This window comes from Pezoporus flaviventris, unplaced genomic scaffold (assembly GCF_033815535.1).
Source record: "Pezoporus flaviventris isolate CSIRO_AGI_PZ_B2104156 unplaced genomic scaffold, CSIRO_AGI_Pfla_v1 ptg000002l, whole genome shotgun sequence".
Classification (NCBI taxonomy): domain Eukaryota; kingdom Metazoa; phylum Chordata; class Aves; order Psittaciformes; family Psittacidae; genus Pezoporus; species Pezoporus flaviventris.
The window spans coordinates 85,369,009-85,381,898 of NW_026892550.1; positions in this window are offsets into that span (position 1 = coordinate 85,369,009).

Genomic DNA, 12,890 nt, shown 5'->3' on the forward strand with positions numbered 1-12,890 from the left:
AGAATAAGGTCCCTTATAGTGCAGCTGTTACACACTGTTTTACGCAGTTAGCTGTTACCCAGCTGCTACCCTTCTTCACTTTTTGATATCTTTTCTAGTGCTGCCCCAATGCTATTCATAAAAGCTACTACAGAGAAAAGATGATGGAATCTCTAGAGCACTTAACTCCCTAACACATTTTGAAAGTACTTTTCATTTGGTGAGGCAAGTCCCTTTCATGCTTGCTACCTGCAGCTCCTTCCTGAGAGTGTGGGTGCCTCAGGGCTTTATACAATGCTAAGCTGCCTGTTCTTTCCAGGGGGCTCTGACACTGAATCAACCTACATATTTTCAGAGTGATCTTGTGTGTGTTTGTTGCTTTCTTCTAAATGTAAAAAAAAATAATATTCAGCTACTATGTGTTTTATGGTTGAGAGAATGGTTGAGAAGAACAGAGACTATTCTTTGAGAAATAGTGTGATCATCTGTGATCGGTATGTGGGTTGCAGATGCACCTTAGTTATCACTTGTTGTTTTCAAATTTACACTCATTTTTCCATAGCTTATTATTCTGCTGTGAACATGTGAAACTGTCATGTAGGAAGGATGCCACAGATGATAAGTATGTTAGGATTTTATCGAATATAAAGGTCATATGAATTCTACAATAGTGTTATTTAGACTGTGCTTTGTCAACTCATTGTGTTTGAAATAAAAATAATGTGTCTCAACTTCAATATAAAATTAGCCAATGTTTAAATTCCTTAAAACATGTACTTCTATGGAATTTTTCAGAGTGATTATGTTCACAATGGGCATGTTAAACAAATTAAGCTATCTTTTAAGGAGTACACTAAAACTTTTCTTAAAATCTTTTCTACAAATGCTGTTAAGAAGGAAGTTTTGCAAAACATATGAATGATCTCATCTTATAGTTACACTTTAGACATCCTGGAAAAAAAAAATTCCAGATACATAACTGTGGGAAGCCAAGGTTCAAGAAGATTTTAGAGGCAGATATATCAGCAATTGAGGCAAAGGAGCATCCCTTTAGAGCTGTTGAAGATCTCGTCTTGGGCATTGAGTACATTCACTTGAAATGCAATTTATATGCTCTGAAAAACTTAATCTGAGAGAGAGCAGAATATAACTTAGTGTTTCTAGTCTCATGTCATCTAAAGGCATATATTAACTTCCCTAAAATCTACAGGGAACTGGAATTTTCTGTTATTAAGTTCACACTGTGTATGGATAGCAGAAGCAGCTACCCTTGATTTCTAAACCGGTTTAAATACTGCTTAAAAAACAAACAAACAAACAAACAAAAACAAAAAACAAACAGAAAAAAACAAACCCCAACAAAAACCAAATTGAATTCAACTAAAAAAAAAAAAAAATGTTCCTAAAGTTGCCATAAATTTATGCTCAGATGTTCTGCTCTTTCCATGAGTGTGCACATACACAGCTTCCAGAGGCTTACAAGCAGGCAGGGCTACAAAATACCAGAAGATGTGTCCCTTAGTGCAGACAATTTTCCTACTGTCCTGTCATCAGTTTTCTGGAGGTGATGCAGGCTCATTAAACCACTGAGATTGAAAAAAGTAAATAAATAAGTAAAAGTGTAATCCACCAACACTCCTTTGACAGCAACCCTACAGATACAATGCCGGAAAACAAATGGAATCAATCATTAATTACAAATTTTGCTGGACTTAATGGAATCTGGAAACAATGGTAAGGTAGATAGGGCACAGTAAGTGGTGATGGATGTCAGGATAATGGAACAAATTTAGCTTTCAGACATATTTATTTCACATTAACTCAGATTTGTCTTGAGATCATACAAAGAGGACAATTTCAGGGACTACAGGATGTACCCAACTCTCATAAATCATTATGCTGCCTATGGAACTACTGGAGCTTTGCTGATTTAGATGGGGAGTAGACCTAATGCTATATTAGGTGTGTATCCTTAAGAGCAAAGTTCTGCCAAGAAAGAGCTGAAGCTATAACTTTCTAAAAACCCATAAAGTGTATATAAATCAGTTGGGCAGGACATGAAGCAAGAATCATTCAAAGAAGTGTTGACAGACCAAAAAAGCTGTACTGAAGGAAGATCTTACAGGCTGTATTGATGTACATTTCATTTCTGGGTGGAGATTAATATCACTGTATTTATCACATAAGGTTATGAACAGTTTTGAGTCCTGCTGGCTGTGTTAAAAAAAAAAAATCAGCTGTCCCTTTTCTTGCATAAGACCTTTTGAAACGGTAATGGAAAGAATTTCTCTAATTAATGGTCTCTTGGATCAAAAGATGAGACAAGCAAAAGATACATACAAATTACTCATGGCTGGTATTCAAATTAGTGTTGAAAATAGCATTTTTAAAGACAGAGGATCATAGATCCATTTTTATGACTGATGGATGTTCATAATGATTTCTAACAACTTCAGATACACTTCCTTTTAACCAATAACTGAATTACTTCCACTACCACCATTCCCCCCGCCCCCCCCAGATTTCTATGACACTCGAGTAACTCGAGAACAGAATTAGTATTAAGGACACATTTATTCGGATTCTTGGCCTCTTATATGTGTTGGTGGAGGAATGTACACCCATTTGTGGCAAGATTTGTGTGATCTTGCATTTCTAGGGGAAATAATGCCATTTCAGCATTATATGTTCCCAAGAGAAATGAGAATGTAGAAAGAATAATAAATTATTTCTTTGAAATGAAGTCCTTAGTATAATCACTTCAGAAAATGTTAGTTTAAACCAGGAGCTTAAGGGGTTGTGTTATACGAGAATCCTGGTGTTATTCTGCCACTACTTAAATACTTGACTTAAAAGCTTCTCCCATTACTTAAATACTTGCTTAAAAGCTTTGTTATGTCAGCCTTTGTAAATGACACACAGATGCTGACAGGCATATCCCCTATGCAAGTAGAGGGATTACAGATAATCACTGATGTGATTTACCATTAACTCATTTAGGAATTTGGAAATGAGAAAGTGGAAATTAATTGAACTTCCACCTAAGCTTGGTTACAGATACAGAAGTCATGCTGTGTGGTGGCCTGTGAAATGGTAAATTTGATTGTCGGGAGCACACACGTATGTATTCAGGAAGCAGTTACATACTGGAGTTGTTATAATATGCTACTTTTGCTAACAGAAGGTATGCATTTTATTCAATCCATATACTTATCAGTAAATGAAAAGAATAAAAAAATGTCTATTAAATTAAGTGTAATAAACAAGAATTAATTCAGTAATAGCAAGTCTTGTATGGTGGTTTCTGTTTATTTCCTCTAGTCATCTCCATGAATTTATACAGAAACCTATTTTCTAAATTAATATAAGACTGTGTTAAACCAGGATCAGTGTCACTGGGGAATAAATTTTTATGATGTTTATGAATGGAGTTTTTTGATTTAGAAAAAATCTTGAAAAATTACCGTAAATGAACGCAGTTACCTAAAAGAATGTTGTACCTCACTTGCATCTTAAAGAACAAGGACAACTGAAATATCTAACTACTGAATTTCTGTTTAATTGATGGAAATCTGGTTGATTAGCTTTCAGAGATAGCGTAGCTTTTACGATTCTTATTGCTTCTGGGCAGAGGATGCATGATCTTCAAGTTCTGTTTAATGAATGTAGAAAACTACATTGCTTAAAGCATCTATAACTGACTAAAGGCTGGAGTGCCTGTTCTATTTGGTTAAGAAGGACTAATTATGCCAATTTCTTCCTGTAGAGCTTCTTAAAAATTGCTCTTTGGCGATTTATTGTTTAGAAAGCTAAAGGGCTATTTCAGGAATTTAGAATATTCTCCCAGAGAACTGCTGCTCCTAATTTACTTAGTTTTTCTCTAGGTAAAAATCAGAGAAATAAAATGTGGTTTTAACTTTTTAGTTGCTTTTTTAAATTCATAGTTGCTAAACTGACTATTTTAGTCTTTGTGTTCTGTGATTTTCAGCTACAATTACTGTGGGATGCTGGTTTTGGTTGCTGGTAAGGAAACGTATTAAATAATTAACAGCTATCCTTCTCTTTCTTCATTTCCTAAATCAGCTTAAAAACTGTCACAGGGTAACTGGCTAATGGCAACTGACATGGTCACAGTTAATACATGGTTGTCTACCAAACTCCTTCTGGCGTACCACTGACCGCTATTTCCAGAGTAAGGGCAGGAGAACTGACACCCTAAAGCATGTGCTAAAGCATGTGCTAAAGCATGTACATTGCATGATTTCCCCAGCCGGAGTGCAGAATGCTGCTCCTGTCCCTCTCCTGTCCCTTTCCTGTCCCTTTCCTCTCCCTCTTTTCTGGCACCGCTTAGTATATAAAATGCAAATCTGCATTTGGGACATTTAAAGTAGCGCATGGGACTCATTGCTTTGTATTCTTCAAAGATTTTTTTTTTTTTCCAGTTTCACCAGATGGCATCTGAAGGGTGGCAATCTTGATATGCTGAACATTAGAGAGGAATCATTTTTATAGTGTATTCTAGTTGCTGTCTTATGGGGTAGAGGATGTGGTTTCTGCCTGCTTTGAACACTTGTACTATGATAACAAAATAATTTCTCCACAGATGAAAGAAGATTTGTAATGTTACTGTGAAAAACTTATTTAGAAAACTAATGTTCAGGTGGAACATACATTTCAGACCAGGAAACAGCTGGAGAGAATGAAAACTGATGAGAAATTCTTACTTCTGACATTGATTTTTGTAACTAGGAATCAGAAGTTAAAGGGGGATTCAAAACACAAGCTATAGGGAGAAAGAAAGTTTTAACAAGGATGTAATCTTTTATGTTACAGGATTTAGCCAAATTTAAGCATAAATTAGGAAGAACAGATAAGTGGCTTTCTTTCCTTCTGGTGAGGCATCTGCTGCTGAAAAGACAGTCTATTGGGTTAGACAGACCTCAAAACTACCCTAAGGACAAGTCTTACATCATTAAAAATGTTCATGAAATAAACAGATCAGGATGGAACAAACCAACAACAAACAAACTGAGCAAAGAAATCAGATGTAGGAAAATTACCTCACTTTGCACTGAAATTTTTTTATGACAGTCTGGGAGAATGGGAACTTAACTTCATATGCAGGTTGCAAAGCCTCAAAGGAATCTGATCTTGTTGTACAATCTGATCCTTGAAACTCATCTCTAAAAAAAGCCACTAATAAATGCAGATAAAGACCAAAAGGAAAACAGAGCAATCTTCTAGCTTTAATAGCTTGCTTTCCACAATTTATTATTTGTTGCTGTCTCACAGCTCTCTGTGATATCTCAGTCCTGGAGTTCAGCCTAAAGTACTTTTGGAGAAAAAAATCCTAACCAAATCTCTTGTCATATTAGTCTTTGAGCAAAAAAACCCCTCAGATTCCATGCGTATATATTTAACAATGTATGTCTGTCATGAAGAGGAGAAATGGGTGGCCGTGCCTGTGTTCTCATCACTAAAGATCTTTTTCAAAAGAAAGATAATAAGAAGGGAAGGCTTGATTTGTTCTCATAGTCTTAGTGGGACAGTGGATCTTGAATCAGTCCATGGTTCTGTAATATGTTTCCTGACAAGACTTAGGAAAAACAGTTACAGTTTCTGAGCTGTCTACACCTCAACACACACACACACAAAAAGCCTGAGGAAGGAAATTATTTCTTTTCTACTTACTATTTTATCCATCTTTCATAGATAGCCTGAGTTAGGTCTGTCTCTTTCAAGCATCTGCCCAGAACGTAGCAAAGCAGACACTGGAATTGCACAGTTCTCCTGCTTTATACCTAGAAATAATGTAAGCTCCATATACAGATATATAAGCAAACAAACTAACTAACTAACAAATAAATAAATAAATAAATAAATAAAGGGGAGGGCATGGAGGGATTAAGGTTAAGAATTCATTTGCCTGTTAAAATGAAGTAACACAAATGGGAGGATGAAATGAGGAAAAGTCAATCTCAACTTTATTACCCTGTAAACAGCCTGTGAAAACACCAGCCAGTTTTCACAGCATTTCATCTAGTTCTCTGCTGACTAGGCCAAGGCCTCTTTTGGGAGAACTTTGCTGGATTTTGCTATACTGGTTTACTGGATAGAAAATCCTTCCTATTGACAATACAGCTTATCATCTTTGCTTGTTTATGCAACTAAAACTGAGACAAGGAAAAGCGCAGTCTTAGTACTTACATCTTTTTCTGTTGTTTCTGATGGAAAGGAGAAGTAATTAGATCAGTCAAGTGTGGTTTTGTGTACAGCTTGTTTTCATATAGGACACACCAAAAAATGTGAAGCCAGAAACTCCTTCTCACCAGCTAGCTGATGCAGGTACAGTTACAAAACACTGTCTGTACTGGTATGATTCAGTTGCAACATTGATTTGTTGTAGTTCTGAGCCACTGCCTCGGTGAACAGCATGGATCCATCTACTTTTGGTTGTCACTCACCCCGAGATTTACATCAGTTCTGCTAAAACAAGACCTCTATCATTGAAGTAAGGTCAGATTCTTTTTAAATATTGTAAGACAAAATACTGAAGAAACACAAATAAAAATGAGTGATAGATAATACGTATAAAAAATGCTGATTAAATTGTTTATATACGCAGATGGAAAAAAGTTAGATGCATATTTTACATAACCATACATGCATTTAAGCATATATATATATACAAACACATTTACTTATCTGTGAGTAAAAATAAATATCTAAACAGGAAACAACTTTCTAATTTCTGGTTGGGTTTTTTTTTGTTTGTTTGTTGGGTGTTTTTTGTAACCAGGATTCAGAAATCTTACCTTACCTAAGGTATGCATTCTGCTGTCAAAAAGTAATGAAAAATTGACGTAACAGCATCAACATCAGTCCTTTAGAAGTTTTTCCTTATATGTTACTGATACAGCATCACCAAAGATGTAAATTTGGGGAGCTGACAACTGACTGCATTTAATATAAATTTTTTGACATTTTAGTTCTGATAGAGCTTGGAACTTCGTAAATAAAACTCTCCTGATCTCTCCATGAACAAGGACAAGGACAGCATTATGGAGTAGGAGCTGGCTTTAGAGCTTATGCACAGATATTTGCTCAAATATTCAGAAGTAGAAAAACCCCTTACACTCTAGTACAGCACACAGTACCATTTTCTACACAGTTTGCTTTGAGGATGATACCAGATGAGGTTTCTGTTGTGTTCTGCAAATATAAAGCAAAGGAAGGATTTCTGTATCCATATAAAGCAAACAAATAACAAATTAATGATTTTCCTGTTTAATTTCTCAGAGGAATTAGGAAATGGGAGCATCCTCTTAATGTCTTGTTATTTTATGCACACATAGAGACTTCTGGATCCTTCTCCTTATTACTGGTAAATTACTTATCCCATCTGTTTGCTGCTTCTTTTCTCCCAAGTACTCCAGCTTTTTTTTTCTGAAGAAGATCTAAACAGAGACATTCACTTCTGCTTATTCCCACACATTTCTGCTACTAGTAAGTAATATAGGATATAATTGTATATTTAATTAAGACAGACATCTATGTGTGACAGTTCCCCATTGTCAGGGGAGCTTGTGCCTAGACTTATCTATGGATAATCAGGAAGACTGGAAGGAAAAGTAAAGGGTTGCTGGCAAGGAGGACCACACAGAGCTGTATGTTTTCCTTTGAAACAGTCAACTCTGTCTTATCTACTGGGTCTCCTGATGGAGAAATCAAGTCTCCCTCTTTCTCAGCATACCACCAGGTTAGCAAGAACCACAGTCAATAAAGAAGGAAAAAGTTAATTAGGGGTGAGCCCACATACCAATACTTGGAAATGTGTTTGAGGCCAGGCAAAGGTTTAGTCCATGTATGTGTGTGAAAGAGCAGAGACAGAGTAAACAGTGCATGCAACCTCCATCTCTGGCTTGAACAAACATCTGCAAGTGGGTGTCTTGGGAAGCCGTCTTTCGCAGATATTTTTCTGGTGTGTCCCTCTATTCTGCCCCAAAGAAGACCTTAGAGATGTTAACATGCATGTCTGCTTTTGAAGCCCAGGCTGTGCCAAGTGCCTGAGGTCTTCCAAACAGCAGTGTATTATTCCAGGCTGGCTACAGTGTTCCTTTCCTGTGGTTTTTGTTTAAACCACCTCCACCACATACCACAGAGAGCACAGCTGTGAGGGGAACATGTGACTGGCTTAGGAATGTTAATGATAAGCTACTAGGCTCAGTATAGAGTTTGGAAAGAGATGCTCTTAAAAATACTGCTGATATTTTAATTATAATCTAAGAATTTACAAAGAGGGGTAGAGAAATTTACTCCTACACTCCTGTAATTGAAAATATAAATAGCAATTATCTGTAGATTTCCCAAAGGTAGATGTTTGCCTACCTGAGATACTTCATGTATCTGATGCAGCTGGTGGGGAGAGAGGAAGACTATGGCCACAGGCAGCCTACCAATGCTGCTCATCAGATGTTGCTCATTGAAGAACAGCCCAGAGAAGGCTTAATTAATTTTCTTATAAATGATAAACACAGAGGCCAACAGGTGACATTTTGGAGCCTTCAATGAGTTTTGAAATGGTACTAGCCTTATTTATTCAGAAAACTCTTTTTAAGGGGCCTTCATGAGAAGATGGATGCTAGCCCAGTTGCTCAGAGCACCCCATCCAGCTCAGTAACCAGTCTCCAGAAGCAAGCACTGTCCCAAAAACTGGCTGCAGCAGTGTGCTCCAGAAGCATGCAGCGCAGCTATTACTGCTTGGTATTCAGGCTCAAAGAGAGGATGACAGGATGACCACTGTCAGGTATCTACACTATCTAATACTAAGCTTCCCAATTTTGGATTACTGTGAGATCCTTACTTGCTTGTGGATGTCTAGGGAGAAACTCAGTGAAGAGTTTTGACATTTGTTCTTAGCTAGAAAGGTGTACATCTTGCATTCAAATAAGAAAGCAATTTGAGAGATTGTCATAATTTCAGCATTGTTCAGAAGTTACAAATTTCTGGAGAATTCAGCTAGACAATGTTTTACACCTGGTGTTGTTTCCAGAACGAATAAATTACTGTTGTCAAAGTATAAAGCCTCCAGATCTCTAAAAGCAAACTTAATGCTGGTGCCATAAATCTGCGACTGATACAACCATGGTTCTAATTCAGAAGGAAAGAGCAGACTGTGTCAGGAAGTGTGCTGTTGTAAATTTAACGTATTTCCAGGCTTTTTCTTTTTCACAATTCTGTTGATGTGATTGAAGTATTTTGGCATGGGGAGGGAGTTAGGAATGAAAGGAGTGACAGGTGCTAGGGTATGATAGATTCTGGGCTCTGCTTGCCTAGATGGAATTCACTGAATGCAATATAGCTATCCCCCGATGGGCACACATTTTACCCTTCAGACTGAGCAATTATAAAATATGAGTAAGGCTGGATTAAACTAGGTTAACAATAAAAAAATAAAACAACTTTGCTAGGCTTGAGCACACAAGTGTTACAAAACCTTCCACCTCTTTATTGTTTAGCAGCTGGTTCTTTGAAATCGTGTTATGCCCAAGGTTAAGATTCCATTTCATGACAACAAAATGCAGAAAGTGTGATCTCTAGCCACTGGAGATTTGAGCATAAACTTCACTGCAAGAGCTAGATATATTTTTTTTTCCCCTCTGCTTCACAGTAGCTAACCAGCACTGCTTGCTTTCCTTTCAGTTCTTTATAGAATATGCTGAGATAGATCATATCACATCTACCTAAGTAGTAGCACAGCAAAACAGTGATTCAATAATTATTAAAATTGCATGGAAAACTATGTTATGACTGCTACTGGATATATCTTATCCAAGAGCATGTACAAACATTAACATTGAGGTCCGTAAATGTTTATCTGGGGGAAAGTCCTGACAATAGAAGACTTCTTAATCTAGCAGACATGTGAATCACATTGCTTGGAAAATTTGTATACTACATTTTTTATTTTTTTTTTTTTATAGAAGAAATTAATCATTAGAATAATTTCTCCAAAGAATGTTTTGGCTTCTTTGTCATTTGGAGTTTTAAAATCAAAATTAAAATCTCAGCCTAAAAGATTTGCTCTAAGCAGTCAGAGGTTATTGGACTTGATGCTACAATTAATAGCTAAACATCTTTGACTGTAATAAACATGGAGTTTGGCTAGAAGACCCTATGTCTTACTTTCAACCTTGTCACATCTGGCTTTATAGAGTCAAAGTGAGCTTCTAAGGACTCAAGAGATACTTGAAAAGAGTTAAGTCTATGGACAAGAGTTCCCCTGAAATAAGGATTAGACAAAGTGCTGGGCGATATGCTTCATCTGACCCTTCTCTGAGTGATACTGTTGGACTAGACAATATCTAGAGGTCTCTTCCAGAGGTCTGCCTTCCACCCAGCTATTCTATGGTTCTGTAGTACAGCACATTTTTTTCCAAGCTCAAGTAATCTTTAACCTTTAGGACCAGCAGACCTCTGCACAACCTCAAAGTAGATAAAACCGGAGATGTTGTAAAGGTCTTTCTTTAACAGGGGCCCTCAGACCCTTCACATATGCTCACTGTTTTCCAGACTGCAGTTTGACAGCAATGGTAATAGGCATGATTTCATTAAGTGGGCAGACAAAATACACCTTTTATCTATCTATCTGAGCTTTTCTGTCACTCATTCATTATTTAGTCTGTATTTATTATTAAAGAATGTAACTAACTTCCTCTTTCCTTGCCCCAGTGGGTAAACACAGGAAAAAAACTATTAGTAAAACAGTGGAACAGCTGAGAAAACCAGTAGGCAATTATAGAGGTCCTAACCAGCCCTTACAGATACTTAATAAAGGTCTTATCTGGTCAACTGATGCTGCTTCAGTCACTTTGTGGGTTTGGTACTGTTGATAATAGGCAGTAATTTTGTCTTGCCACAGGGAGCTACACGGGTCATGGGAGCAATGGGAGTTGTGCAGAACCCGCCACTGAGCTCTCGGGCTGCTGTGTGGTGTTCTGTTTCTCTTTGAGAGAGGAGACTGGTGTACTGCTCAGTGAGTGTTACAGCTGCAGACAGCAACATACGGTCTAGTTGACTGAAGTTTAAACACATTTGAAAGCCCCCTAACGCCAAAACATGGAGGATCTTATGCCTAACTGCTCTCTAAAGTGCTTGGCTGCCTTGTTGGGGTGGGATACCCAGCAAGCAGCTGGAAGCAGGTTATTTTCCCTTAGCAGCTATCTAGAATGTTAAAATGGAAGTTTTAATTTCATTCTGTAGTGGTTTACTGAAGGCAGTCTCCAATGGTATATTGGTATTTTAGAATTTCCTTTTCAGTTTTGTCTCTCAGGTAACAGTTCTTCTAGATCTTCTAGGCTCCTTAAATAAAATGTATCTTCACCGTAATACTCCGCTGTCCCTTAAAATGGGGTAGGAACAGGAATATGGCTGACGCAATACTTTTTATGCCGCAGGTATTGTTACCAAGCAACCATCCCATGCAGCTTTAGCAGCACACAAACTTCTTCAGACACTAACCCTTCAAACACCTGAACCGAGATGTGCCAGCAAATCTAACTGAAGCAATGGAGTAATATTTTCAAAATCAGCAGATTATTAAGGAGTCTTATGATATATCAGCATTGTGGTTACCATGCCCATTTCCCAAAATATTGGCACAAATGAATGATGCTTACTTGCATGTGAAGGTTAATTATGTCTGCTGCTGATGTTGCATCCCAACCTCTCAGGTTATCAGTAATCTAAATATTTTTATTACAGCAGTTTTAGTGCACTTTATATCAAACTGGAAAAAATATTCATGGCATCTGTCCCCACCTAGAATACAGGGAGAGATGGGAGACTTGCCAGGTCCAAACAAATTCTCTCCCATTAAGCCCTCAGGTAGTCATTTGTGTCAGCACAAAGCTGGTATAAAATTATTTTATCTTACAGTGGCATTACTGAAAGGTCTTCCTTTTTACAGCCATTAGAATAAAATCTGTGTACTTTGCTCAGCTTCTGTCAGGCTTTTTGGAGTCTGTGCTGCTAAGTGGGTAAGCAAAGGTGAAGGATCAACAGATTTAAACCATTGCAACTCAGTTGGCTACAGTCAGTCTTCTGGAAACTTTTTCTAGGATATACTCATATGTGTTGCGTGCATTAAAATAGCAGAAAAAAATATAGGTGGAGAAAGAAATCACAATCCATGGGTACAGATACAGTGACATTCTTACTGGAGGACATGAGCATCAGCCATAACAGGCCAGTCAGGTAAGAAGTTTCAAAGTGGGTTTCTAGTACCTAAAAATTGGCAATTTCCATTAATCAGCCTTCTCTTTGATTCTCTGCTGGTTGAAGGAGTTGACATTCTACAGGAGCATAGCTTGGTTCCTCACATGGAAAGGTTTTATAGTCCATCAAACCTTCTCTTAGTCCTTAAATAGAAATGTGAGTAAGAGACCTTTGAAAATGTGAACATAACTATTTATAGTTACATTCATCAGGTTAAAAAAAAAATAAGTGTAACAGAAACCAGCAGGTAGGTGATGAAACTGCTGGTACTCAAGGTCACATATTGCTCAGTACTGGTATCTGGTTTGCATATGTAAATGTTATGAAGTGATCTATGAATTATAGCATGCGGAATCTTGAATATACAGAGGCCAAGTTTGTCCTTTCATATGCAAATAAATATCCAAGAGCTAAGAACAACAGTGCTTGAGGTTTGTTTGACAACTGTGTGATTGAATTGATTTGACAGCTCCAGTCCCTCTCATGGTATGGATGCAGCATTCAAAAATGCCTGAAGACTTTGTGGCATATTAAAAAACTCAGAAAATTAACGCTGACCAAATGAATGACCCATAGGCACAAATTTCTTTTTCTCTTTGATTTCTTGAAGCTGATTCCAGGTAAAAAGGTCCCAA